This window comes from Pseudophryne corroboree, chromosome 11 (genome assembly GCF_028390025.1).
Source record: "Pseudophryne corroboree isolate aPseCor3 chromosome 11, aPseCor3.hap2, whole genome shotgun sequence".
In the NCBI taxonomy this organism is placed as follows: domain Eukaryota; kingdom Metazoa; phylum Chordata; class Amphibia; order Anura; family Myobatrachidae; genus Pseudophryne; species Pseudophryne corroboree.
The window spans coordinates 179,553,645-179,581,149 of record NC_086454.1 but is presented as its reverse complement, the minus strand read 5'-3'; the positions used below and the strand labels follow the sequence as shown (position 1 = coordinate 179,581,149).

Sequence of the window (27,505 nt, the reverse complement as noted above, 5' to 3'; positions counted from 1 at the left end):
GTCTCAAGGTCATTGCGGTGTGTGTCATAATGTGTCACAGGCATTGTATGTGCTATAATGTATCAGGGGCATTGCAGTGTGTAGCATAATGTATAACGGGCATTGCGATTCCTGTCATAATGTGTCGGGGGCATTACGGTGTGTGGCATAATGTGTCACAGGCATTACGGTGTGTGGCATAATGTGTCACAGGCATTACGGTGTGTGGCATAATGTGTCGGGGGCATTATGGTGTGTGGCATAATGTGTCATGTGCATTATTGTGTGTGGAATAATGTCTAAGGGCCATTGCAGTATGTGGCATAATGTATAATGGGCATTACTATAAGGAGGAAAAATGACAAATAATGTAAGGGGCATGAATCAGGATTATTTTTCTTTCCTGTGGTGGCTAACGTCTGGGCGTGCAGGTTGCAAAACTGGGGTATAAGGTAGTCTTTTCCTGCAATACCACGCCCCTTTATGAGAAACCACGCCCATTCCAACAAAACCACGCCCCTTTTTTGCAGCGCGCGCCGCATATTTATCCCTTTCTTGCTCCCAATTATGCGGCGGGTGGGGGTGGGGGGGGGGGGGGGGGGGCGCCAAAGAATTTTTTGGCTTGGGGGAGAAAAATTTCTAGTTACGCCACTGCCTTAACAACTACATTTGACATTAAACTATACTAGCTATTATATTTCACAAAATGTATATATTAATATTGAAGCAAATTAAAATAAAATGAATCAGCTATTTCTGCCAACAGGAAAAATGTTTTGATTTCCAAGTAGCACCACCCAATAGAGATCAAGTAGTTGTGGCCGAGTGGTTAAGGCGATGGACTTGAAATCCATTGGAGTTCCCCCACGCAGGTTTGAATCCTGCCAGCTACGTGCTGCTTTTTATCCATGTAGAAAGCTAAGCTCATTTGTCCTTGATAACTTTATTTTCCATGAAACTAAAGTAGCTTTTATATTTCCCAAAGTTTAACTTAATGTAAAAGCTACCAAAAAATGAAAACATTGATTTTGCACAACAGCTTGTCAGCAAAACAACATTAAGGTAGTTGAGGCCGAGTGGTTAAGGTGATGGACTCGAAATCCATTGGGGTATCCCCGCACAGGTTCAAATACTGTCAGCTACGTTTGATTTTCAAGCTGGTTTAAAAACTATATGCATTCAAGATGAAGAGAATCAAAGCATGTTATTTATCGATCTGAGCTTAGCTCTCCTACATATATTTTGTTTTACAATGGACTTCTTTTTAAACCAGATAATCTCAGACAGTGTCTTCCTGCATTCTATGTACATTCTTAAGACCTTGTATAAATATTTCCCAGTGGCAACTTGTGCATGCAGATTCTTTCTATCTGGATTTACAGCTGTAGAGATGTAGTGAAAGATAAGAAAAAATGTCTGGTAATCAACAAACTATTAATTTTGCTGTGTCAGTTGTTACAATTCCAAAGTTAATTAAGGAATAGACCAATGAAAAACCTAATATATTTCAAATGATTATTATTTGATAAAATGTCCATAAAATGTACAATACGGTTCATGAGCACTGGTGTTGACATTGTGTGATATCAAAGGCTCTGATTTCTAATTTATTTAGTACAAGATCAAAAGTCCTTGTGTAGCCCTACTTAACAGTTGGTTCTATTAAGGGTGTAATATCATCAGACGTAAGTGCCTCCACCCAAGCAGGAGTACCCTGGCTTGCTTGGGAAAGCCTCCCGGTATGGGACTATTGGTTAGTTTAAGCAATGAGGGCAAATGGTGGTATCACTATGCACCGGGTGTAAAGTTAGCATGTGGGTAGAAGGTAAGGGGACAGCTCTTACCTTTAGTTTTATTTTTCGTAATTCAGCCTTTGTTTTCTTTCAGGGTAATCCGATCTCATGTGTCAAAGACGACCCTTAAGGTAAGTACTTATATTTTATTACAAATAACAGTATTCAACCATTTTATCCCATGGACAGATAAACAACAACAATAGATCCTTTTTCATAGAATAGTCCTATTGAACACTCCTGTTGCATGCAATACAAAAAAAAATTGTGGTAGAACCGGTTAAACATAAAATTAATCTATACAGTATACTTTTCCCGAGACCTATAGATAGCGTACTATCTTCCCTCTATTCCTGTAATAGACACATCTAGTCCACTAGTGGATATACCCGACTATAATGTTGGTGCACAGTTGGGGCCCATTATAGCAACTTGAATAATGATTTCTGAGTCAATGCGATTGAGACCTGTACTTTCGAAGAAGAGATATTTGTAAATCCTTATCAACCGATTGCTGAGTGTCTGTCTCTAATGTTAGTGTTAGCTCCGCCTCGGCCGAGTGCCGCTATTAGTTCCCTAGTTCAGTTAATGTGACTATAACAGGGGCAAATGGAAGCTAGATGATATTCTTGCTCTTACTGTCTTTGTTACCATCTGGTGACTTGGTTCAACAACCCAGCTCCAGTAAATAATGTCTTATGTGTCACTGGCCTAGACTGAGGGTGTTGTGAACTCGGGGATTCTTCCGATGGTTGGGAAGAGGAACCACAACTGAGCTGGAAAAGGGAGGGCCTGATATAGGATCTCCTCATACAGGACGCTGACAGTGAAGTTTGATGAAATGTGAAAGAGCTTTATTGCAGAGGAAAACAACTTAAAGTCAAATGCCAAAAGGAATAAATAAAGGGAATGTCCAGACCCACTGAAGGGTTCAGTGAGCAGTATTGGTAATGCTGGTAATTGAAGAAACTGTGGGTGATGTTTAAAAGTCACTGATAACTTGTGAAACTTATAAATGATGATTATTAGCACAGATGGTTGAAGAACTTGTGAATGGTGACAGAGCCACTGACGATGTGAGAAACTGAAGTGCAGGGGTTTTAGACGCTGTGGATTTGTAGAACTTGTGAACGGAGACTGAGACGCTGATGATGTGAGAAATAGAAGTGCAGGGGTTTTAGATGCTGTGGATCTGTAGAACTTGTGAACAGAGAATGAGACGCTGATGATGTGAGGATTTTAAGTGCAGGGGTTTCTGACGCTGTGGATTTGTAGAACTTGTGAACGGAGACTGAGACGCTGATGATGTGAGGAATTGAAGTGCAGGGGTTTTAGACGCTGTTTGATTGTAGAACTTGAGAACGGAGACTTGAGACGCTGATGATGTGAGGAATTGAAGTGCAGGGGTTTTAGACGCTGTTGGTCTGTAGAACTTGAGAACGGAAACTTGAGACGCTGATTACTAGGAGCACGGATGACTGGAGCGCAAAGAGATTACTGGCCGTTGAATACACTGAAGCTGGAGCAGTGAACTGGCAGCTGGAAATGCCGGAGGCACTGGAGTACGACTGCAGGGATCCTTGCCGGGAACAAGAGCACTGGCATCTACGTCAGGGAAAGACGATACTCAGGCACTGAAGCTCTGTCCGGCGTCTGACTTTGAATCTCCCGCCAGCGCTGGATTGGCAGAGTAGTCTGATGACGTCACCTGCCCACCGTCCACGTGATGCCGGGTGTCATGGCGGCGCCCATGCCCTGGAGAACCGTCGGTAGCCGCGCCAACCAGACGCCGGAGCCTGTGGCCCACCGAAGGCAGAGGCCGCAAGACCGATCAGCAGACACACAGGGGTAAGCGCGGCGAACGCCGCCTCTGGAGTGTGACAGTACCCCCTCCTCCAGGAGTGGCCCCTGGACACTTTCCAGGTTTTGTCGAATGTCTGGGATGGAACATCCGCACCAGTCGGGGAGCTGAAACTTCAGTAGCTTTGACCCAGCTCCTTTCCTCGGGGCCAAAACCTTTCCATTCCACCATATACTGTAGATTCTTGTGAAGATAGCGGGAATCTAGAATAGCTTTGATCTTGAAGTCCATACCCTCTTCAGCCTCTGCAGAGGTTGGCCTTGGGGACTTGGAATGAAACCGGTTCAAAACAAGATGGCGAAGAAGAGAGACATGGAAGGCATTTGGTATCCGGAGATGGGAAGGCAACCCCAATTTGCAGACAACCGGATTCAAGACTTGTAACACGGGATAAGGACCAATGAACCTTGGAGCGAACTTCATTATGGGCATCTTTAAATGAAGATTGCGGGTAGAGAGCCATACCCTGTCACCAACCTTGTATTGAGGAGCTGCCCGTCGCTTCCTATCCGCAAAGAACTTATAGCGACCGGAAACTCTCTTGAGATTGGCATGAACTCGACTCCAGATTTGACTGAAATGTCGGAGAGTAGAGGCTGCAGCAGGAACTTCTTCTGGAGGACAAATGGGTAATTCCGGAACTTGGGGATGAAATCCGTAATTAATAAAAAATGGAGACTCACCAGTCGAAGAGTGATATAGATGGTTATGGGCGAACTCGGCCCAAGGCAACAACTCCACCCAATTATCTTGCGAGGGAGAGAGGTAAACACGGAGAAAAGTCTATAAATCTTGATTGACGTGTTCAGTTTGCCCATTGGTCTGTGGATGATAAGCAGATGAAAACTTGAGTTTTATTTGTAGAGCCGTGCAGAGGGCTCTCCAGAATCTTGCCGTAAACTGTACCCCTCGATCCGAGACTATTTCCAGAGGTAACCCTTGCATGCGGAAGTGTTCCCGAATGAATAACAAAGCCAACTTAGAAGCTGATGGTAATCCGGTCAACGGAACAAAATGTGCCATCTTAGAGAATCGGTCGATAATCACCCAGACGGTGTTATGACCCTTAGAGAGAGGTAGTTCAGTAACAAAGTCCATAGAGATATGAGTCCAAGGCCTCTTAGGAATGGACAGTGGGTGCAACAATCCTGCAGGAGCCAGACGTAGAATTTTGTGCTGAGCACATTGAGGACACGAGTTGACATACTCTTGGACGTCCTTCTTCATAGTGTCCCACCAGTAAGATCTTCGCAGAAATTTCCACATCTTTTGAACTCCCGGATGGCCAGAAAACTTAGAAATATGAGCAACAATCTTGGTCGAAATTTAACTGGCACAGACATTCTTCCAGGAGGAGGACCCAACGCAGTGGGAGCTGCAGAGATAGAGACGGGACTGAGGATCAATGCCTTTTCAACGGTATTCTCCTCATCGGAAGCCATTACGGAATGGGATAGGGCATCCGCCTTGGTGTTAAGAGTTCCAGCCCGGTACTTAATGATAAACAAAAATCGAGCAAAAGAAGAGCGCCCATCTTGCTTGACGGGGATTCAAGCACTGGGCCGTCTTGAGATACAGTAAATTATTGTGATCCGTAAAAATCGTAATTAAGTGTTTAGCACCCTCCAAAAGATATCTCCATTCTTCTAAGGCAGATTTAATTGCCAACAGCTCTTTGTCTCCAATGGTGTAATTTAATTCAGCAGGGGAAAACTTGCGAGAATGGAAACCACACGGATGTAACTTCCCATCTGTAGCGTACTGCGAAAGTACAGCACCTATGCCTACCGTAGAAGCATCAACCTCCAGAAAGAATGGTTTTAGGAAGTCTGGCTGCTGAAGTACCGGAGCGGTCATAAAGGCTGCCTTCAACTGAGCGAATGCTGCTACTGCTTCAGAGGACCAAAGGCTTGGGTCAGCCCCTTTCTTGGTTAGGGCAGTAATAGGCGCCACAATAGTAGAGAAACCCCTTATAAATTTCCGGTAGTAATTTGCGAACCCTAGAAATCTTTGCACTGCTTTCAGAGAAAGAGGCTGAGTCCAGTCCCGTATGGCCGAAAGTTTCTCCGGATCCATTCGCAACTCTGTTCCTGAAATAATGTAGCCCAGAAATGGAATAGATGGGACCTCAAAGGTGCACTTGGAAATTTTGCCATAAAGATGGTTCTCTCGCAACCGAAGGAGTACCTCCTTAACTTGTATTCTGTGCTCAGAGAGATTCTTCGAAAATATCAGGATGTCGTCCAAATATACCACCACATTTAGGTATAACATTTCTCGGAAAACTTCATTAATGAATCCCTGGAAGACGGCTGGGGTGTTGCTGAGGCCAAACGGCATTACCAGGTACCCATAATGCCCGTCTCTAGTATTGAAGGCCGTCTTCCATTCTTCCCGATGTCGGATACGTATTAGGTTATATGCTCCCCTTAAATCGAGCTTAGTAAAGACTCGAGCTCCACGAACTCTATCGAAAAGCTCTGTGATGAGCGGCAGAAGATACTTGTTCTTAATGGTGACTTCATTTAGACCACGATAATCGATACATGGCCTCAGGCCTCCATCTTTTTTCTTCACAAAGAAGAAGCCTGCTCCCACTGGGGAAGTGGAGGGACGGATGAATCCCTTCTGCAGATTAGACTTGATATATTCTGACATGGCTTGAGTCTCAGGAACTGACAAAGGATAGGTACGACCTCGAGGTGGCATTTTCCCCGGAATAAGCTCAATAGGACAATCCCAGGGTCTATGCGGAGGTAATTTATCGGCCGCCTGTTCCGAGAAGACATCTGTAAACTCCCGATAAGCCTCTGGAATAGACTCTACATCCGATTTAGACGATGCACGAAGTGGGTAGACAGGAGTAAGACAATTCGAGTGACAGAAAGGACTCCAAGAAATGATCTGTGTCGACCTCCAGTCGACGTGAGGGTTGTGAAGCTTGAGCCAGGGAAGACCAAGGACGAGATCATGAGACATCTCCTTAATCACAAGGAACTCCAGATGTTCTTGGTTCAAAGCTCCCACTTGCAGCTTAATTGGCATAGTATGACTTGTAATCAAAGCATTAGGAATTTGGATACCAATAATAGCAGTAATCGTAATAGGTCGTTCGACCGACTGTAACATCAAGCCCAAATTCTGGGAGCAGGAAAGGGAAATAAAGTTCCCCGCAGCTCCTGAGTCCAACAGAGCCATAGCGGTTTTGACTTCTGACTCAGAAAACAAAGACACTGAAAGTAGACAGTCCACTGCCGGAGAAGATTGAGAAACAACCCCTAGCTTGACTTCTCCGGAAAACAAGCTAGGACTGCCCGTTTCCCGGGCGAGACTTGCAAGACTTGAGGAAATGATCCGTGGCTCCACAGTAGAGGCAGAGTCTACCCTCACGCCGACGCTGACGCTCTTCTGGGGACAGCCGAGACCGATTAATCTGCATGGGTTCGTCTGGACTGGAATTGACTGTCTGCTTAGAAGGAAGAGATCGGAGCCTTGACCGGTCAGACCAACTACGTTCACCAGCTCGTTCCTGCATACGGAGATCCACCTTTACACAGAGTGAGATCAACTGTTCCAAGGAATCTGACAAATCTCTAGTAATCAACTCGTCTTTTAAACGATCCGAGAGCCCGTTCCAAAAAGCAGCCCGAAGGGCATCATTATTCCAGCTCAGTTCAGAAGCTATAGTTTGAAAGTGAATTACATACTCTCCCACTGTACGAGAGCCTTGTCGAACTCGGAGCAAGTCAGCTGAGGCAGCAGTCGTCCTGCCAGGCTCATCAAAAATTCTTTGGAATGACGCCAAGAAATTGGTATAACTGGAAACTAACGGATCAGAACGCTCCCACAACGGTGACACCCACTCCAACGCTGAACCCTCAAGTAATGAGATAATGTATGTCACTTTAGACCGATCAGTAGGGAAGTTGTGTGAGAGGAGTTCGAAATGTACCTCACACTGATTGAGGAATCCACGGCAATTTTTTGGATTCCCGTTTTAACGAGGAGGAGTGGGAAGCTGAAGGCGTGACCTGGTTCCAGACAAGGAGGAAACATTGCCAGAGACAACCACTGGAGCGGATACTGGAACTGGAGCTGCAACCACTGAAGCCAGCGAAGTCTGAATTTGATCCAGCCGACCAGATAACTCCTGGAGATAATGCATCACCTGATTCTGTGCTGCTTCCTGACTCTGTACTTGGGAAACTAGGTCCTGCATGGCGCTCGCCTCTGGGTTCCAATTCCCTGGGTCCATGTGGCCTGAGTATGCTGTCACTGGCCTAGACTGAGGTTGTTGTGAACTTGGGGATTCTTCCGATGGTTGGGAAGAGGAACCACAACTGAGCTGGAAAAGTGAGGGCCTGATATAGGATCTCCTCATACAGGACACTGACAGTGAAGTTTGATGAAATGTGAAAGAGCTTTATTGCAGAGGAAAACAACTTAAAGTCAAATGCCAAAAGGAATAAATAAAGGGAATGTCCAGACCCACTGAAGGGTTCAGTGAGCAGTATTGGAAATGCTGGTAATTGAAGAAACTGTGGATGATGTTTAAAAGTCACTGATAACTTGTGAAACTTATGAATGATGATTATTAGCACAAGTGGTTGAAGAACTTGTGAATGGTGACAGAGCCGCTGACGATGTGAGAAACTGAAGTGCAGGGTTTTTAGACGCTGTGGATCTGTAGAACTTGTGAACGGAGACTGAGACGCCGATGATGTGAGGATTTGAAGTGCAGGGGTTTCTGACGCTGTGGATTTGTAGAACTTGTGAACGGAGACTGAGACGCTGATGATGTGAGGAATTGAAGTGCAGGGGTTTTAGACGCTGTTGGATTGTAGAACTTGACAACGGAAAATTGAGACGCTGATGATGTGAGGAATTGAAGTGCAGGGGTTTTAGACGCTGTTGGACTGTAGAACTTGAGAACGGAGACTTGAGACGCTGATGATGTGAGGAATTGAAGTGCAGGGGTTTTAGACGCTGTTGGTCTGTAGAACTTGAGAACGGAAACTTGAGACGCTGATCACTAGGAGCACGGATGACTGGAGCGCAGAGAGATTACCGGCCGCTGAATACACTGAAGCTGGAGCAGTGAACTGGCAGCTGGAAATGCCGGAGGCACTGGAGTACGACTGCAGGGATCCTTGCCGGGAACAAGAGCACTGGCATCTACGTCAGGGAAAGACGATACTCAGGCACTGAAGCTCTGTCCGGCGTCTGACTTTGAATCTCCCGCCAGCGCTGGATTGGCGGAGCAGTCTGATGACGTCACCTGCCCCCCGTCCACGTGATGCCGGGTGTCATGGCGGCGCCCATGCCCCAGAGAACCGCCGGTAGCTGCGCCAACCAGATGCCGGAGCCCGTGGCCCACCGAAGGCAGAGGCCACAACACCGACTAGCAGACACGCAGGTGTAAGCACGGCGAACACCGCCTCTGGTGTGTGACATTATGGGTGCTATAACTGTTATAATGTAAGCTATAGAACTATTACCAGGACCGTAGAGGCTGACGCTAATGCAGAATCTCAGGTTGCTTAATGTGGCTGAATATTAAATACAATATATATATATATATATATATAGATATAGTTATTGCATAGAGTAGGTGGTGCAGGCTCCCCCAACTCCGTAAGATGTTCCTTAATCTATTATAGCTGCGGTGCTATGTTGCCTCTTTACTAGCAAGAATAGGTTCTGCCACTTCACTTCTTATCCCCCGGTAGTCTGTAGCAGCATTGACAGCCTTTCCCCTTAACAGTTACCGTATTCAGCCTCACCACTTGTAGCCGCTGAGCAGTGACTTAGGCAGTGCGGGGTTGAGGGTCCTACTATTCCGGACAGCAGCCGCTTTTACTACTCCTTAAGAGGAACCAGGGGGTCACTAAGCTATAACTCCTGGCAATGGTAATAGCAATACTCGCTCCACATTACTTCAATTATATATATATATATATATATATATATATATATCAGTTAGTCACAGTCAGCCAGAGAGATGCTTTATCATTCAGTGCGGTTACCTCTCTTCCAAAGCACGATCGTCTATATTGGGCAGTGGCTGACAGACCTCTCCCCACCAGCAATGTCCTTTCTCTGTGGCGGCTGGCAGGACTTACCCGGCGGTTATGTCCTCCCCCGGCGGCTACGTCCGTTGTTGGAGGATGTGGCTGACCAGACTTTTAGGCTGCGGAGGGCAGGACTTCCCCCGGCGGCGACGATATTTTCTCCAAGAAGACGGATGCCGTCTCTAGTAGGAGGCAGAAAACAGGGCTTCCCCCTGCTGCGATGTCCGTGTCTCCCGCTCTCTCCGGACACGGTAGCCTCAGCTGATGGTAGAGTTAGTTTTTTTTTTAGTCCGCCCATTTGTTATCAGCCTCCGTCGTCTCCCACCTTCTCTCTCTTTCTCGATATCACTCTCCTTCTCGTGCTCCTAACGGTCCTCCCATCGTCAGTCCCCCCCAGGGCCCCGCGTGCCAAGGCTGCTAGAAACTTCCATACCGCTCCCGCTCCACAAATCCCCCATATACCAATTCCCAATCATAACAGTAATCATTACTATAACTATAATATATATATATATATATATATATATATATACATACACAGTTTCCCTTTATGTGAGTTAATTTTCGTAGCCCGTATCCAAACCAGGGCTACACTTGACACCTATATTTGACATTAAAATATACTAGCTATTATATTTCACAAAGTTTATATATTAATATTGAAGCAAATTAAAATAAAATGCATCAGATATTTCTGCCAACAGGAAAAAACATTTGATTTCCAAGTAGCACCATTCAATAGAAGTCAGGTAGTTGTGGCCGAGTGGTTAAGGTGATGAACTTGAAATACTTTGGGGTTTCCTCGTGCAAGTTCAAATCCTACCATCTACGTGCTGCTTTTATGCATGTAGAAAGCTAAGCTCATTTGTTCTTGATAACTTTATTTTCCATGAAACTAAAGTAGGTTCTACATTTCTCAAAGTTTAACTTAATGTAAAAGCTACCATAAAAGGAAAACATTGATTTTACACAACAGCTTGTCAGGGAAACAACATTAAGGTAGTTGTGGCCGAGGGGTCAAGGTGATGGACTTGAAATCCATTGGGGTATCCCTGCACAGGTTCAAATCCTGTCAGCTACATTTGCTTTTCAAGCTGGTTTAAAAACTATATGCATTCAAGATGAAGAGAATCAAAGCATGTTATGTTTAAGAATTGAGTTATCTTTCTCAGCTTAGCTCACCTACATATATATCCTGTTTTACAAAGGACTTCTTTTTAAACCAGATAATCTCAGATAGTGTCTTCCTGCATTGTATGTACATTCTTAAGACCTTGTATAAATGTTTCCCAGAGGCAACTTGTGCATGCAGATTCTTTCTATCTGGATTTACAGCTGTAGAGATGTAAAAAAGATAAGAAAAAATGTCTGGTAATCAACAAACTATTAATTTTGCAGTGTCAGTTGTTATAATTCCAAAGTTGATTAAGAAATAGACCAATGAAAAACCTAATATATTTTAAATGATTATTATTTGATAAAATGTCCATAAAATGTACAATACAGTTCATGAGCACTGGTGTTGGCATGGTGTGATATTAAAGGCTCTGATTTCTAATTTATTTAGTACAAGTTTAAAAGTTCTTGACACCTATATTTGACATTAAACTATACTAGCTATTATATTTCACAAAGTTTATATATTAATATTGAAGCAAATTAAAATAAAATGCATCAGATATTTCTGCCAACAGGAAAAATGTTTTGATTTCCAAGTAGCACCATCCAACAGAGGTCAGGTAGTTGTGGCCGAAAGATAAGGCGATGGACTTAAAATCCATTGGGGTTTTCCCGTGCAGGTTCAAATCCTGCCAGCTACATACTGCTTTTTATGCATGTAGAACTCTAATCTCATTTGTCCTTGATAACTTTATTTTACATGAAACTAAAACAGCTTTTACATTTCCCAAAGTTTAACTTCATGTAAAAGCTACCAAAAAAGGAAAACATTGATTTTGCACACAGCTTGTAAGTTAAACAACATTAAGGTAGTTGTGGCCGAGTGGTTGAGGTGATAAACTTGCAATCTATTGGAGTATCACCGCACAGGTTCAAATCCTGTCAGCTACTTTTGCTTTTCAAGCCTGTTTAAAAACTATATGCATTCAAGATGAAGAGAATCAAAGCATGTTATGTTTAAGAATTGAGTTATCAATCTCAGCTTAGCTCACCTACATATATATCCTGTTTTACAATGGACTTCTTTTTAAACCAGATATTCTCAGACAGTGTCTTCCTGCATTCTATGTACATGCTTAAGACCTTGTATAAATGTTTCCCAGTGGCAACTTGTGCATGCAGATTCTTTCTATCTGGATTTACAGCTGTAGAGATGTAATGAAAGGTAAGAAAAAATGTCTGGTAATCAACAAACTATTAATTGTGCAGTGTCAGTTGTTATAATTCTAAATTTTATTAAGGAATAGACCAATGAAAAACCTAATATATTTTAAATGATTACTATTTGATAAAATGTCCGTAAAATGTAAAATACGGTTCATGAGCACTGGTGTTGGCATGGTGTGATGTTAAAGGCTCTGATTTCTAATTAATTTAGTACAAAAGTCCTTGACACCTATATTTGACATTAAACTATACTAGCTATTATATTTCACAAAGTTTATATATTAATATTGAAGCAAATGAAAATAAAATGCATCAGATATTTCTGCCAACAGGAAAAATGTTTTGATTTCCAAGTAGCACCATCCAATAGAGGTCAGGTAGTTTTGGCCGAGTGTTTAAGGCGATGGACTTAAAATCCATTGGAGTTCCCCAACGCAGGTTTAAATCCTGCCAGCTACGTACTGCTTTTTATCCATATAGAAAGCTAAGCTCATTTGTCATTGATAACTTTATTTTCCATGAAACTAAAGTAGCTTTTATATTTCCCAAAGTTTAACTTAATGTAAAAGCTACCAAAAAATGAAAACATTGATTTTGCACAACAGCTTGTCAGCAAAACAACATTAAAGTAGTTGAGGCTGAGTGGTTAAGGCGATGGACTCGAAATCCATTGGGGTATCCCTGCACAGGTCTAAATACTGTCAGCTACGTTTGCTTTTCAAGCTGGTTTAAAAACTATATGCATTCAAGATGAAGAGAATCAAAGCATGTTATGTTTAAGAATTGAGTTATCGATCTCAGTTTAGCTCACCTACATATATATCCTGTTTTACAATGTACTTGTTTTTAAACCAGATAATCTCAGTGTCTTCCTGCATTGTATGTACATTCTTAAGACCTTGTATAAATATTTCCCAGTGGCAACTTGTGCATGCAGATTCTTTCAATCTGGATTTACAGCTGTAGAGATGTAATGATAGATAAGAAAAAATGTCTGGTAATCAACAAACTATTAATTTTGCAGTGTCAGTTGTTATAATTCCAAACTTTTTTAAGGAATAGACCAATGAAAAACCTAATATATTTTAAATGATTATTATTTGATAAATTGTCCATAAAATGTACAATACGGTTTATGAGTACTGGTGTTGGCATGGTGTGATATTAAAGGCTCTGATTTCTAATTTATTTAGTACAAGATCAAAAGTCCTTGACACCTATATTTGACAATAAACTATACTAGCTATTATATTTCACAAAGTTTATATATTAATATTGAAGCAAATGAAAATAAAATGCATCAGATATTTCTGCCAACAGGAAAAAAATTTTGATTTCCAAGTAGCACCATCTAATAGAGGTCAGGTAGTTGTGTCCGAGTGGTTAAGGTGATGAACTTGAAATCCTTTGGGGTTTCCTCGTGCAAGTTCAAATCCTGTCATCTACGTACTGCTTTTTATGCATGTAGAAAGCTAAGCTCATTTGTCCTTGATAACTTTATTTTCCATGAAACTAAAGTAGGTTTTATATTTCCCAAAGTTTAACTTAATGTAAAAGCTACCAAAAAAGGAAAACATTGATTTTGCACAACAGCTTGTCAGGGAAACAACATTAAGGTAGTTGTGGACAAGTGGTCAAGGTGATGGATTTGAAATCCATTGGGGTATCCCTGCACAGGTTCAAATCCTGTCAGCTACATTTGCTTTTCAAGCTGGTTTAAAAACTATAAGCATTCAAGATGAAGAGAATCAAAGCATGTTATGTTTAAGAATTGAGTTATCGATCTCAGCTTAGCTCACCTACATATATTTCCTGTTTTACAAAGGACTTCTTTTTAAACCAGATAATCTCAGACAGTGTCTTCCTGCAGTCTATGTACATTCTTAAGACCTTGTATAAATGTTTCCCAGAGGCAACTTGTGCATGCAGATTCTTTCTATCTGGATTTACAGCTGTAAAGATGTAATAAAGATAAGAAAAAATGTCTGGTAATCAACAAACTATTAATTGTGCAGTGTCAGTTGTTATAATTCCAAACTTTTTTAAGGAATAGACCAATGAAAAACCTAATATATTTTAAATGATTATTATTTGATAAATTGTCCATAAAATGTACAATACAGTTCATGAGCACTGGTGTTGGCATGGTGTGATATTAAAGGCTCTGATTTCTAATTTATTTAGTACAAGATCAAAAGTTCTTGACACCTATATTTGACATTAAACTATACTAGCTATTATATTTCACAAAGTTTATATATTAATATTGAAGCAAATTAAAATAAAATGGATCAGATATTTCTGCCAACAGGAAAAATGTTTTGATTTCCAAGTACCACCTTCCAATAGAGGTCAGGTAGTTGTGTCCGAGTGGTTAAGGTGATGAACTTGAAATCCATTTGCTTTTCAAGCTGGTTTAAAAACGAAATGCATTCAAGATGAAGAGAATCAAAGCATGTTATGTTTAAGAATTGAGTTATCAATCTCAGCTTAGCTCACCTACATATATATCCTGTTTTACAATGGACTTCTTTTTAAACCATATAATCTCAGACAGTGTCTTTCTGGATTCTATATACATGCTTGTGACCTTGTATAAATGTTTCACAGTGGCAACTTGTACATGCAGATTCTGTCTATCTGGATTTGTAGCTGTAGAGATGTAATGAAAGGTAAGAAAAAATGTCTGATAATCAACAAACTATTAATTGTGCAGTGTCAGTTGTTATAATTCCAGACTTTATTAAGGAATAGACCATAGGTTCTCAAACTCAGTCCTCAGGACCCCACACAGTGTATGTTTTGCAGATAACCCAGCAGGTGCATAGGTGTATTGATTACTCACTGACACATTTTAAAAAGTCTACTTGTGGAGCTAATTATTTACTTGTGGTTCTGAGAGGAGACCTGCAAAACATGCACTGTGTGGGGTACTGAGGACCGAGTTTGAGAACCTGTGGAATAGACCAATGAAAAACCTAATATATTTTAAATGATTATTATTTGATAAAATGTCCGTAAAATGTACAATACAGTTCAGGAGCACTGGTGTTGGCATGGTGTGATGTTAAAGGCTCTGATTTCTAATTAATTTAGTACAAGATCAAAAGTCCTTGACACCTAAATTTGACATTAAACTATACTAGCTATTATATTTCACAATGTTTACATATTAATATTGAAGCAAATTAAAATAAAATGCATCAGATATTGCTGCCAACAGGAAAAAAAATTTGATTTCCAAGTAGCACCATCCAATCAATGTCAGGTAGTTGTGGCCGAGTGGTTAAGGCAATGGACTTGAAAACCATTGTGGTTTCCCCGAGCAGTTTCAAATCCTGCCAGCTACGTACTGCTTTTTATGCATATTAGGGGTGGTTTTGCAAAGAAGCAAAAAAAGAGCTGGTTGATATCTCTCCCTGGGGCACACTTTTTAGATTAATTTAATGACAATATTGTGAAATAATGGAATGTATATAAAGCATTAAAACGTAACTTTTATTTAATTCTTCAGACGAACAAGTTTAATTAATTATATGAAAAAAAACATTGCTGTGTAAAACAGCGAAGTGGGTTAAAACAAGTATTAAATAGTATATAGAAGACGATATAGTAATAATATGTCACTCGCTTATTGAAAGTAGGTGACAGAAAATTTGTCTGCACACCCTCTCGATTCTAGGCGAGTATTATTGTTAGACATATGTCCACTGCGAAAATAAAAAGTTCTCGTTATCTCTATGAGTTTATGATTGAAAATACTTATGCGTATTTCATATAAGAGATACAAGAAAAAGAAACCGGCTTTTTAATTACCGGACTCCTTTTGAAATAATCAACTATGCTGCGTGTTCTGCAGTGTTAGTTGACAAGTAGGTTCTGCTGGTCAATGAAAGGTATGTACCTTGATGGGACTACAGTACCCAGTATTCCCAGAGGGTCACCCTTTCTGGTACTGACCGGGCCCAATGCTGCTTGGCTTCCAAGATCAAACGAGATCGGGCAGATCCAGCATGGTATGACTGTAGAAGGTATGGTAAACACCTCTCAGCATATAAAAATGGATGGTATTTGAGGCAAAATGTAATTCCGTAAAGAAAAAGATTGATTTAACAATCGCCAATTAGTATTGGCCAATTAATGGCCCAAGGAAGACCAAGAAGTGGAGGGATTAATCACTGATGAAATCCTCAATGTTACAATTATGATGGAGAGCACATGCCGGAGTCGCCTCAAATAAATTAAATGAGGCAATTAAATTAATAGTATGACAATGGTTAAATGATTAGATGAAATACTAATAGAAATACCAGTATGACATGGGTTAAATGATTTGATGAAGTGCTAATAATCAATCATGTGAAATAACATAAGATGAATCTTATATCAGGATTAACAGGAGCTGTCTAGGCAGTACCTTGTTTCTCTGTGACAAAATGTATAAAGAGTTTCCACTAAATTGCTCGATATGAAGTGGATATTGCTTTGTGTAGTTATGTAACAACACCCTTAATATGCTCTGCTCGGGCTGCAGAGGCAGCTAACTATTCATACATTTAAACATTTCGACGTACATTGTTGCAGAAAAGGTGTCTGGGCAGCTCTGTGTCCAAGTGAAAACAGATACAATTGTTTTGAACACACCACATAAGTTGCAAAGGGCAGCTTCCTTTTAACACTGCAAGATGCAAATAGTTGTCACAGTAACATACTGCAAACAGATGTGTTTGTTTTGGAATCGACCACATAGGCTGCAAGAAGCAGCAGGATTCTATCACATGCTTATCTCATTAATTTGTCACAATAACAGATTACTAAGAAAGATACAGAAAATCGGAATTTGTCACAATAACCAAGTGCTGAGAAAGCTATAGAGAGAGTGACTCTAGTCTCAACCAAAAAATGCAGATTTGAAACCAGCAGAAGACAGTATAAGAACAGCTGGTGTTCTATTTATAAATAACTTACATAATTTGTCCAAATATTTTATCAGAATAATAACAGTTATAATCAAGAATAGTAAGGACAAAGTAATTGTAAGTTGACACTGTTCTAATAATAAGTGTAGAAGAAGCTCTCACGCCAACGGAGTGCCTGAGTTGAAGAGTGATTGCCTGGGTAACTTGAAGGGATTTAATGTAGCACCAATGAAATGATGGCTGACAACATGAATCCCTGTTTTAAATAAGTGCCATGTGTCTGTGCACCGTTTGCAAAGTTTTAAATGTCAGCATTCAGTGACACAAATAGCCTCTATAATTGTAAATTGATGAGGAAATTACCAGGCAATATTGCTGGCTAAATCTTGCCAGGGAGACAGTCCGTGCTTAGTGCAGTGGGTAGGGGCAGCTTTTTACCTTGTGAGTGCGCTGGGCACACGGGGAGAGAGCTGGCCTGGAGAGCTTTGAATCCGCTGCAGTGAGCGGTGTTATATTTGCGGCATTCGCTGACAGGAGTCCGCCCGTCGGAGCCCCGTTGCCGAGGTCCCGGAAGTTGGGTGCCGGACCGGAAGTGACGCGCGTTTCGCTGGGAGGAGCTTGTTCACTGGATCGTCTGATCTGTGAGCTCTCCTTATGCGTCTTTTAACGAACAATATGACCAATCAATTTGGTGAACCTATGGATAGCCAGAATCCACACTGCTATTGTAATAGCATATTAGATTTCTAATTGCTAACGGTGCAGAGACGTTGGGACTCTTGTAATTATACTAAAGTGCAAGACTGGGGAATAGTTAAGTTGAATGAAATGCAATAGGAAAGGAGAAATAAGAGAAGGTAAGAGGGTTGCTGATTTGTCGTAATAAACAATAAAACAATATGGGTGTGATGCTTGAATAAGAATGCTAATGTGAAGCTTCCCTGCAGAGTATGGGTAAAAATTATTATAATAGGGAATACTTGATGCCTGATGAGGAAGATACTAATTGATGAATGATAAAATTATATATATATGTACAGAATGAGAAACAAATAAAGTGGAAAGATACAAAATGGAATTGAAACAATGTAGTGAGGTGTAAATTACTTAGGAGAAAATAAGTAATAAATAATGAATAAGAAATAAGAGGGATGAGAAAATTATTATGAAGTTGTAAGAAAAAATATGTGTAAGAAAAAATGATTAAAATAAAATAAATTAAAATACAATAAAAACTTTTTTTTTAAAAAGGGGCTTTTTTGTGTTGTGTATACTAATAATTAGAATAATGACGATTGCAGATTGAATATGAAAAATATAAAATGGTGAAGGTTATAAATTAAAAATTGTGAATAGATGGCTGAAAGAAGTATGAGGGTGGGGATGTTGGTGAGCAACATGAATGTGTGATGATAGGGATAGTGTTGGAGAGAAAATTGAAAATTGATTTGTTTGATATTAGGAGGATAGTGCAGTTGTGTGATGGAAGAAGAGAGGAAAAGAGGAAAATGTAGTTACTGTATGGCGGGGGGGTGTGGGGAGTGGGGGATGGGGGAATGGCGGGGGGGGAGAAAGGTGGGAAAGAAGGCAGAAGAAGGGGCATAAAAAAGGGGGGGAGGGGGGGGGAAAGGAGGGGACGCTGGGGGGGAAGGGGGGAAATTATAGAGTGAGGTGTGGTAATGTTGTGGGAAAAGTAGAGAGGTTGAAAGCGGCGGCAGGCCTGTGGGGGAAGGGAGAAGGAAAGAAGGAGGGAAAGAAGGGAAAAAAGATGAGGATGTAAGTGGGGGGGGGGGGGAGGTGTTAATTTTGTGAGTGAGGGAGAAGGAGACGGAGATGTGATGTGTTGATTGAAAGAGTGGATAAATGTAGGTGTATAGTGAGTTGAACCATTGTGAGTGGATGAAAGATTGAAACATGTGGATAGTTAGGAAAGAACAATTATGTGTGTGGGGTGATGGTTGAAAATTGGTGTGGTGTATGTTGGTAAGGATGAGGTGTTGGGTGAAGAATGGGAGGTGTAATTATATTGTGCAATAGACCTGAAATTGTAATATTTGAAAAGAAAATGAAAAAGTGAACTGGGGGATAAGTGATGAGAACTAGATGACAGAAATGATGGCAGAAAAATGGAAAAATAAAGAAGCTGAATTGATCATTAATAACGAGATATATTACTCAAGAAAAACACTGTAGTTGATATGTTCGTTAAGGCCATTGGGAGCTACTGTTCCGAGTTTAAATGTCCATTCACTTTCCTTCTTGAGCAGGGTTTTAGTTATGTTGCCACCTCTGATGCCTAATTTGATTTGTTGTAGACCAAATATTTTAAGGTCCTTGGGTGAACCTGCATGATGTTGAAGGAAGTGTTTGGCCACTGTGGTCAGCTGTTTGAATTTTTGTGAGTCTGCTCTGGCATTTCTCACCGATCCAATGTGCTCAAGCGCCCTTTGCTTGAGCATGCGGGTAGTCATACCCACATATTTTTTGTCGCAAGGACAGGTGAGACAATAGACCACATTGGTGCTTTTACAATTGAAATAATTAGTAATTTTTATTCTGTTGTTGAATTTATCCATTATGTCTGGACTTTTGGAGATGTGAGAGCAAACTTTACAATCTCCGCAGGGATAGGTCCCCATAATGGAGGGATTCCTTGTCAGCTGTGATGTGTAGTGACTTTGAACTAGCTGATCTGACAAATTGGGCGAGCGTTTCCAACTCATATCAACTGTATTATTTAGTCTTGTTGCTAGGTCACTATCAGAAAGTAGTACTGGCCAATGTAGTTGAATGATTCCTTTGATGTCTTTCCATTCTTCACAGAATGTGCCTACAAATCTAAGAACATTGTCCTCTTTCGGGGAAGGCTTTTGATGGAATACCAGGGACTCTCTCGGAATTTCTTGAAGGGATTTTTTTGATCTTTTGATGAGTCTTGAGCTGTAACCTCGTTCTTTGAGTCTCTTGGTGAGGTCTTTACATTTCTCCTGGTAAACCTCCTTGCTCGAGCAGTTTCTTTTGAGTCGGATAAATTCCCCTCTAGGAATGTTTTGAATGGTGGGTGGAAAGTGGGAACTTTGTTGATGTAAAAGGGAATTGGTGGCTGTTTTCTTTCTGTAGAGTTCTGTGGCTAGTATGTTGTTTCTTCCCTTATAAATCCTAAGATCCAGGAAGGAAATGCTTTCCTTACTTTGTTCATGTGTGAATCTTAGGTTGAGGGTGTTATTATTCAGAAAGATTAAAAATTGAGACAGTTCTTCTTGTGACCCCTCCCAAATCATGAGAATGTCATCAATATATCGAGTCCAAAGGACAATGTGCTGTGTGAAACGATATTGGTCTTCATGAAAGACGACTTCCTGCTCCCACCAACCCAGGAAGAGGTTAGCGTAGGTGGGGGCACAAGCCGCCCCCATAGCTGTACCTCTTTCCTGGGTGTAAAAGAGATTGTTAAACGTGAAATAATTTTTACGTAACGCAAAATCTAGCAGGGTTAAGAGGAATTCATGGAAGTCATCCATTCCTTTGGTCTGTAAGAAATATCTGACTGCTTTTATACCAAGGTCGTGGTCTATGCTTGTGTAAAGAGCTTCAACATCAAGGCTTACCAGGAGATGTGCATCTTCCAAGGGTATATTCTCAATTTTTCTTAGTACATCTGTTGTGTCTCGGGTGTAAGAGGGTAAATTAAATACAAGTTCTTTAAGATGGATCTCTAAAAATGTGCAGGCCTTCTCCAAAAGTCCTCCATTCCCCGAGACAATGGGGCGTCCTGGTGGTTTTAGTAGATTTTTGTGTATCTTGGGTAGCAAGTAGAAAGTTGGTACTCTGGGATTTTGAATTTTAAGAAAATCATATTCTGCTTGCGTTATTGTGCCTTGGTGCCTGGCTTCCCCTATGATCCTCATATATTGCACCATTAGATTTTGCGTTGGATCAAACAGACTTTTACTGTAACAGTTGATATCATTAAGCTGTCTTTTGGCCTCTTTTTCATTCAGATCTTTCGGCCATAGAACCACATTTCCCCCTTTATCAGACTGTTTGATTACTATATCTTGCCAGGATTTTATTTCTTTAAGGGCTTGTCTGGCTTGGGGGGACAGATTTCCTGTGGTTCTGAACTTCCTTTTCTTTATATACAGTTGGTCTAGATCTTTGGATACCAGATTAATAAAGGTTCTTACTTCTGGGCAGGTGGAGTCATTAGGGAAGAACGTGGATTTTTTTCTACAGATCTGTCGTTGAGTATGAAGGCTCTTTGTTGTTGTTGAGTCAAGGAGTTCTTCCAAGTTGTTTAGGGCTTCCAATTCTTCAGGCGATTCAATAGTCGGTATTGTAGGGATGATTTCATTCTCTTTGCGATGTTCTTGGTTAGCATAGAATTTTGTAAGTAACAGTTTCCGACCAAAGAGATTGAGATCTGTCTGCCATTGGAATCTATCAAATTTCTTGGTTGGAGAGAATGTAAGTCCTTTTTCCAAGACTTCTTTGTGTGTGTTAGACATGGTGTGAGTTGAGAGGTTTATTATTTGGAGACGATCAGATTTCAATATTGCTTCCGGTTCCTCCGTACTGGGTATCTGTTTGGAGAAGGGGAACCCCATCTTCCTCTTCCTCTTCTTCTTGCTTCTTCTGGTTTTTCTTTTCCTTGTTTCAGACGGCCCCGAGACCGGCCAGTTTGATCTAAAAAATGAGCTGATGCTGTGTGTGTGATTCTTGCCGATGAGTGATTCCTCCGATCTGTATTGGGTTCTTCTAGATCCTCTGAGCTGGATAATTCAACCTCTGAGGAAGAGGGGGTCCCTTGGTAATTCGAAGGATTCTCACGCCTGACAGGTCTTGTCCACTTGAATATCCTCCCTGTGTTGAAGTCTCTTTTGTCCCTGGAGAATTTATTCCTCTTCCGTTCGATGATGGTATTCTCATATATGTCCAATTCTTTTTTCAACTTTTCAAAAGAAGTTTGGAAATTGATGTCCTGTTCCCACTTTTCCAATGCCTTACTAGTCTTTTCAATTTCTCTAGTACAGCCGTCCAAAACCAAATTGTTATGTTTAATGAGTATCTGCATTAGTTCCTGTGAACACTTAAGTAGGGCATTCTCCCATTCTTGCTTAAGGGTTTCTGTATGCAATTCAAAAGATGGAAATAGTTTAGGTCTTAGACCTCGTGGTGTGATTTTCTGTTTACAGTAATTCTCTAGACTCGTTAAGTCCCAATTAGTTCTGGTTTGTCTCTGTAACGTGTATTTTAGCTTGACGAGATCCTCCTCCCAGGTTCGTTCTGAGTCATTGGAGGCCACCTCTGTAGGGAAGATGCTGTCCAAGTCTTCAGTCCTACGTTTTGTGTTAAGTTCATTCTTGAGACTAAAGCTCATAGTGAAAAAGCAGGCTGATATTGTTTTGGACAGACGATTTAATTTTAATTGGTAAGGTATCTCTGTGGAAATTGCTGGCTAGTTGTCCAAGGTATATTTGAATTAAATGTCTTTCTAATCGGTTGATCCGTTGTCCATTAATTAACTGCACACAAAAAGAGGCCAAAAGACAGCTTAATGATATCAACTGTTACAGTAAAAGTCTGTTTGATCCAACGCAAAATCGAATGGTGCAATATATGAGGATCATAGGGGAAGCCAGGCACCAAGGCACAATAACGCAAGCAGAATATGATTTTCTTAAAATTCAAAATTCCAGAGTACCAACTTCCTACTTGCTACCCAAGATACACAAAAATCTACTAAAACCACCAGGACGCCCCATTGTCTCGGGGAATGGAGGACTTTTGGAGAAGGCCTGCACATTTTTGGAGATCCATCTTAAAGAACTTGTATTTAATTTACCCTCTTACACCCGAGACACAACAGATGTACTAAGAAAAATTGAGAATATACCCTTGGAAGATGCACATCTCCTGGTAAGCCTTGATGTTGAAGCTCTTTACACAAGCATAGACCACGACCTTGGTATAAAAGCAGTCAGATATTTCTTACAGACCAAAGGAATGGATGACTTCCATGAATTCCTCTTAACCCTGCTAGATTTTGCGTTACGTAAAAATTATTTCACGTTTAACAATCTCTTTTACACCCAGGAAAGAGGTACAGCTATGGGGGCGGCTTGTGCCCCCACCTACGCTAACCTCTTCCTGGGTTGGTGGGAGCAGGAAGTCGTCTTTCATGAAGACCAATATCGTTTCACACAGCACATTGTCCTTTGGACTCGATATATTGATGACATTCTCATGATTTGGGAGGGGTCACAAGAAGAACTGTCTCAATTTTTAATCTTTCTGAATAATAACACCCTCAACCTAAGATTCACACATGAACAAAGTAAGGAAAGCATTTCCTTCCTGGATCTTAGGATTTATAAGGGAAGAAACAACATACTAGCCAATTCCCTTTTACATTAACAAAGTTCACACTTTCCACCCACCATTCAAAACATTCCTAGAGGGGAATTTCTCCGACTCAAAAGAAACTGCTCGAGCAAGGAGGTTTACCAGGAGAAATGTAAAGACCTCACCAAGAGACTCAAAGAACGAGGTTACAGCTCAAGACTCATCAAAAGATCAAAAAAATCCCTTCAAGAAATTCCGAGAGAGTCCCTGGTATTCCATCAGAAGCCTTCCCCGAAAGAGGACAATGTTCTTAGATTTGTAGGCACATTCTGTGAAGAATGGAAAGACATCAAAGGAATCATTCAACTACATTGGCCAGTACTACTTTCTGATAGTGACCTAGCAACAAGACTAAATAATACAGTTGATATGAGTTGGAAACGCTCGCCCAATTTGTCAGATCAGCTAGTTCAAAGTCACTACACATCACAGCTGACAAGGAATCCCTCCATTATGGGGACCTATCCCTGCGGAGATTGTAAAGTTTGCTCTCACATCTCCAAAAGTCCAGACATAATGGATAAATTCAACAACAGAATAAAAATTACTAATTATTTCAATTGTAAAAGCACCAATGTGGTCTATTGTCTCACCTGTCCTTGCGACAAAAAATATGTGGGTATGACTACCCGCATGCTCAAGCAAAGGGCGCTTGAGCACATTGGATCGGTGAGAAATGCCAGAGCAGACTCACAAAAATTCAAACAGCTGACCACAGTGGCCAAACACTTCCTTCAACATCATGCAGGTTCACCCAAGGACCTTAAAATATTTGGTCTACAACAAATCAAATTAGGCATCAGAGGTGGCAACATAACTAAAACCCTGCTCAAGAAGGAAAGTGAATGGACATTTAAACTCGGAACAGTAGCTCCCAATGGCCTTAACGAACATATCAACTACAGTGTTTTTCTTGAGTAATATATCTCGTTATTAATGATCAATTCAGCTTCTTTGTTTTTCCATTTTTCTGCCATCATTTCTGTCATCTAGTTCTCATCACTTATCCCCCAGTTCACTTTTTCATTTTCTTTTCAAATATTACAATTTCAGGTCTATTGCACAATATCATTACACCTCCCATTCTTCACCCAACACCTCATCCTTACCAACATACACCACACCAATTTTCAACCATCACCCCACACACATAATTGTTCTTTCCTAACTATCCACATGTTTCAATCTTTCATCCACTTACAATGGTTCAACTCACTATACACCTACATTTATCCACTCTTTCAATCAACACATCACATCTCCGTCTCCTTCTCCCTCACTCACAAAATTAACACCTCCCCCCCCCCACACACACTTACATCCTCATCTTTTTTCCCTTCTTTCCCTCCTTCTTTCCTTCTCCCTTCCCCCACAGGCCAGCCGCCGCTTTCAACCTCTCTACTTTTCCCACAACATTACCACACCTCACTCTATAATTTCACCCCTTCCCACCCAGCGTCCCCTCCTTTCCCCCCCCCCCTCCCCCCCTTTTCATGCCCCTTCTTCAGCCTTCTTTCCCACCTTTCTCCCCCCCCCCCGCCATTCCCCCATCCCCCACTCCCCACACCCCCCCGCCATACAGTAACTACATTTTCCTCTTTTCCTCTCTTCTTCCATCACACAACTGCACTATCCTCCTAATATCAAACAAATCAATTTTCAATTTTCTCTCCAACACTATCCCTATCATCACACATTCATGTTGCTCACCAACATCCCCGCCCTCATACTTCTTTCAGCCATCTATTCACAATTTTTAATTTATAACCTTCACCATTTTATATTTTTCATATTCAATCTGCAAGCGTCATTATTCTAATTATTAGTATACACAACACAAAAAAGCCCCTTTTTAAAAAAAAAGTTTTTATTGTATTTTAATTTATTTTATTTTAATCATTTTTTCTTACACATATTTTTTCTTACAACTTCATAATAATTTTCTCATCCCTCTTATTTCTTATTCATTATTTATTACTTATTTTCTCCTAAGTAATTTACACCTCACTACATTGTTTCAATTCCATTTTGTATCTTTCCACTTTATTTGTTTCTCATTCTGTACATATATATATAATTTTATCATACATCAATTAGTATCTTCCTCATCAGGCATCAAGTATTCCCTATTATAATAATTTTTACCCATACTCTGCAGGGAAGATTCACATTAGCATTCTTATTCAAGCATCACACTCATATTGTTTTATTGTTTATTACGACAAATCAGCAACCCTCTTACCTTCTCTTATTTCTCCTTTCCTATTGCATTTCATTCAACTTAACTATTCCCCAGTCTTGCACTTTAGTATAATTACAAGAGTCCCAACGTCTCTGCACCGTTAGCAATTAGAAATCTAATATGCTATTACAATAGCAGTGTGGATTCTGGCTATCCATAGGTTCACCTACTAGTCAATCAATTTTATGAGTAAATTGATTGGTCATATTGTTCGTTAAAAGACGCATACGGAGGGCTCACAGATCAGACGATCCAGTGAACAAGCTCCTCCCAGCGAAACGCGCGTCACTTCCGGTCCGGCACCCAACTTCCGGGACCTCGGCAACGGGGCTCCGACGGGCGGACTCCTGTCAGCGAATGCCGCAAGTATAACACCACTCACTGCAGCGGATTCAAAGCTCTCCAGGCCAGCTCTCTCCCCGTGTGCCCAGCGCACTCACAAGGGAAAAAGCTGCCCCTACCCACTGCACTAAGCACGGACTGTCTCCCTGGCAAGATTTAGCCAGCAATATTGCCTGGTAATTTCCTCATCAATTTACAATTATAGAGGCTATTAGTGTCACTGAATGCTGACATTTAAAACTTTGCAAACGGTGCACAGACACATGGCACTTATTTAAAACAGGGATTCATGTTGTCAGCCATCATTTCATTGGTGCTACATTAAATCCCTTCAAGTTACCCAGGCAATCACTCTTCAACTCAGGCACTCCGTTGGCGTGAGAGCTTCTTCTACACTTATTATTAGAACAGTGTCAACTTACAATTACTTTGTCCTTACTATTCTTGATTATAACTGTTATTATTCTGATAAAATATTTGGACAAATTATGTAAGTTATTTATAAATAGAACACCAGCTGTTCTTATACTGTCTTCTGCTGGTTTCAAATCTGCATTTTTTGGTTGAGACTAGAGTCACTCTCTCTATAGCTTTCTCAGCACTTGGTTATTGTGACAAATTCCGATTTTCTGTATCTTTCTTAGTAATCTGTTATTGTGACAAATTAATGAGATAAGCATGTGATAGAATCCTGCTGCTTCTTGCAGCCTATGTGGTCGATTCCAAAACAAACACATCTGTTTGCAGTATGTTACTGTGACAACTATTTGCATCTTGCAGTGTTAAAAGGAAGCTGCCCTTTGCAACTTATGTGGTGTGTTCAAAACAATTGTATCTGTTTTCACTTGGACACAGAGCTGCCCAGACACCTTTTCTGCAACAATGTACGTCGAAATGTTTAAATGTATGAATAGTTAGCTGCCTCTGCAGCCCGAGCAGAGCATATTAAGGGTGTTGTTACATAACTACACAAAGCAATATCCACTTCATATCGAGCAATTTAGTGGAAACTCTTTATACATTTTGTCACAGAGAAACAAGGTACTGCCTAGACAGCTCCTGTTAATCCTGATATAAGATTCAGCTTATGTTATTTCACATGATTGATTATTAGCACTTCATCAAATCATTTAACCCATGTCATACTGGTATTTCTATTAGTATTTCATCTAATCATTTAACCATTGTCATACTATTAATTTAATTGCCTCATTTAATTTATTTGAGGCGACTCCGGCATGTGCTCTCCATCATAATTGTAACATTGAGGATTTCATCAGTGAATAATCCCTCCACTTCTTGGTCTTCCTTGGGCCATTAATTGGCCAATACTAATTGGCGATTGTTAAATCAATCTTTTTCTTTACGGAATTAAATTTTGCCTCAAATACCATCCATTTTTATAGGCTGAGAGGTGTTTACCATACCTTCTACAGTCATACCATGCTGGATCTGCCCGATCTCGTTTGATCTTGGAAGCCAAGCAGCATTGGGCCCGGTCAGTACCAGAAAGGGTGACCCTCTGGGAATACTGGGTACTGTAGTCC

At 40.8% G+C, this 27,505-nt stretch overlaps 5 non-coding genes and 2 pseudogenes across 5 annotated transcripts; 6 read left to right on the top strand and 1 right to left on the bottom strand.

The window, feature by feature from the left end:
* The first annotated feature begins 790 nt into the window (after positions 1 to 790).
* Positions 791 to 872, top strand: TRNAS-UGA (transfer RNA serine (anticodon UGA)). The gene has a single exon. It is a non-coding gene; the product is annotated as a tRNA-Ser (tRNA).
* A 169-nt stretch (positions 873 to 1,041) lies between these two features.
* TRNAS-CGA (transfer RNA serine (anticodon CGA)) lies at positions 1,042 to 1,123 on the top strand. Its single transcript has one exon. It is a non-coding gene; the product is annotated as a tRNA-Ser (tRNA).
* A 9,580-nt stretch (positions 1,124 to 10,703) lies between these two features.
* Positions 10,704 to 10,785, top strand: TRNAS-UGA (transfer RNA serine (anticodon UGA)). The gene has a single exon. It is a non-coding gene; the product is annotated as a tRNA-Ser (tRNA).
* Positions 10,786 to 11,443: 658 nt separating this feature from the next.
* TRNAL-UAA (transfer RNA leucine (anticodon UAA)) lies at positions 11,444 to 11,524 on the top strand. Its single transcript has one exon. It is a non-coding gene; the product is annotated as a tRNA-Leu (tRNA).
* A 2,142-nt stretch (positions 11,525 to 13,666) lies between these two features.
* TRNAS-UGA (transfer RNA serine (anticodon UGA)) lies at positions 13,667 to 13,748 on the top strand. Its single transcript has one exon. It is a non-coding gene; the product is annotated as a tRNA-Ser (tRNA).
* A 2,213-nt stretch (positions 13,749 to 15,961) lies between these two features.
* On the bottom strand, positions 15,962 to 16,080 carry LOC134970456 (5S ribosomal RNA; annotated as a pseudogene).
* An 11,306-nt stretch (positions 16,081 to 27,386) lies between these two features.
* On the top strand, positions 27,387 to 27,505 carry LOC134970455 (5S ribosomal RNA; annotated as a pseudogene).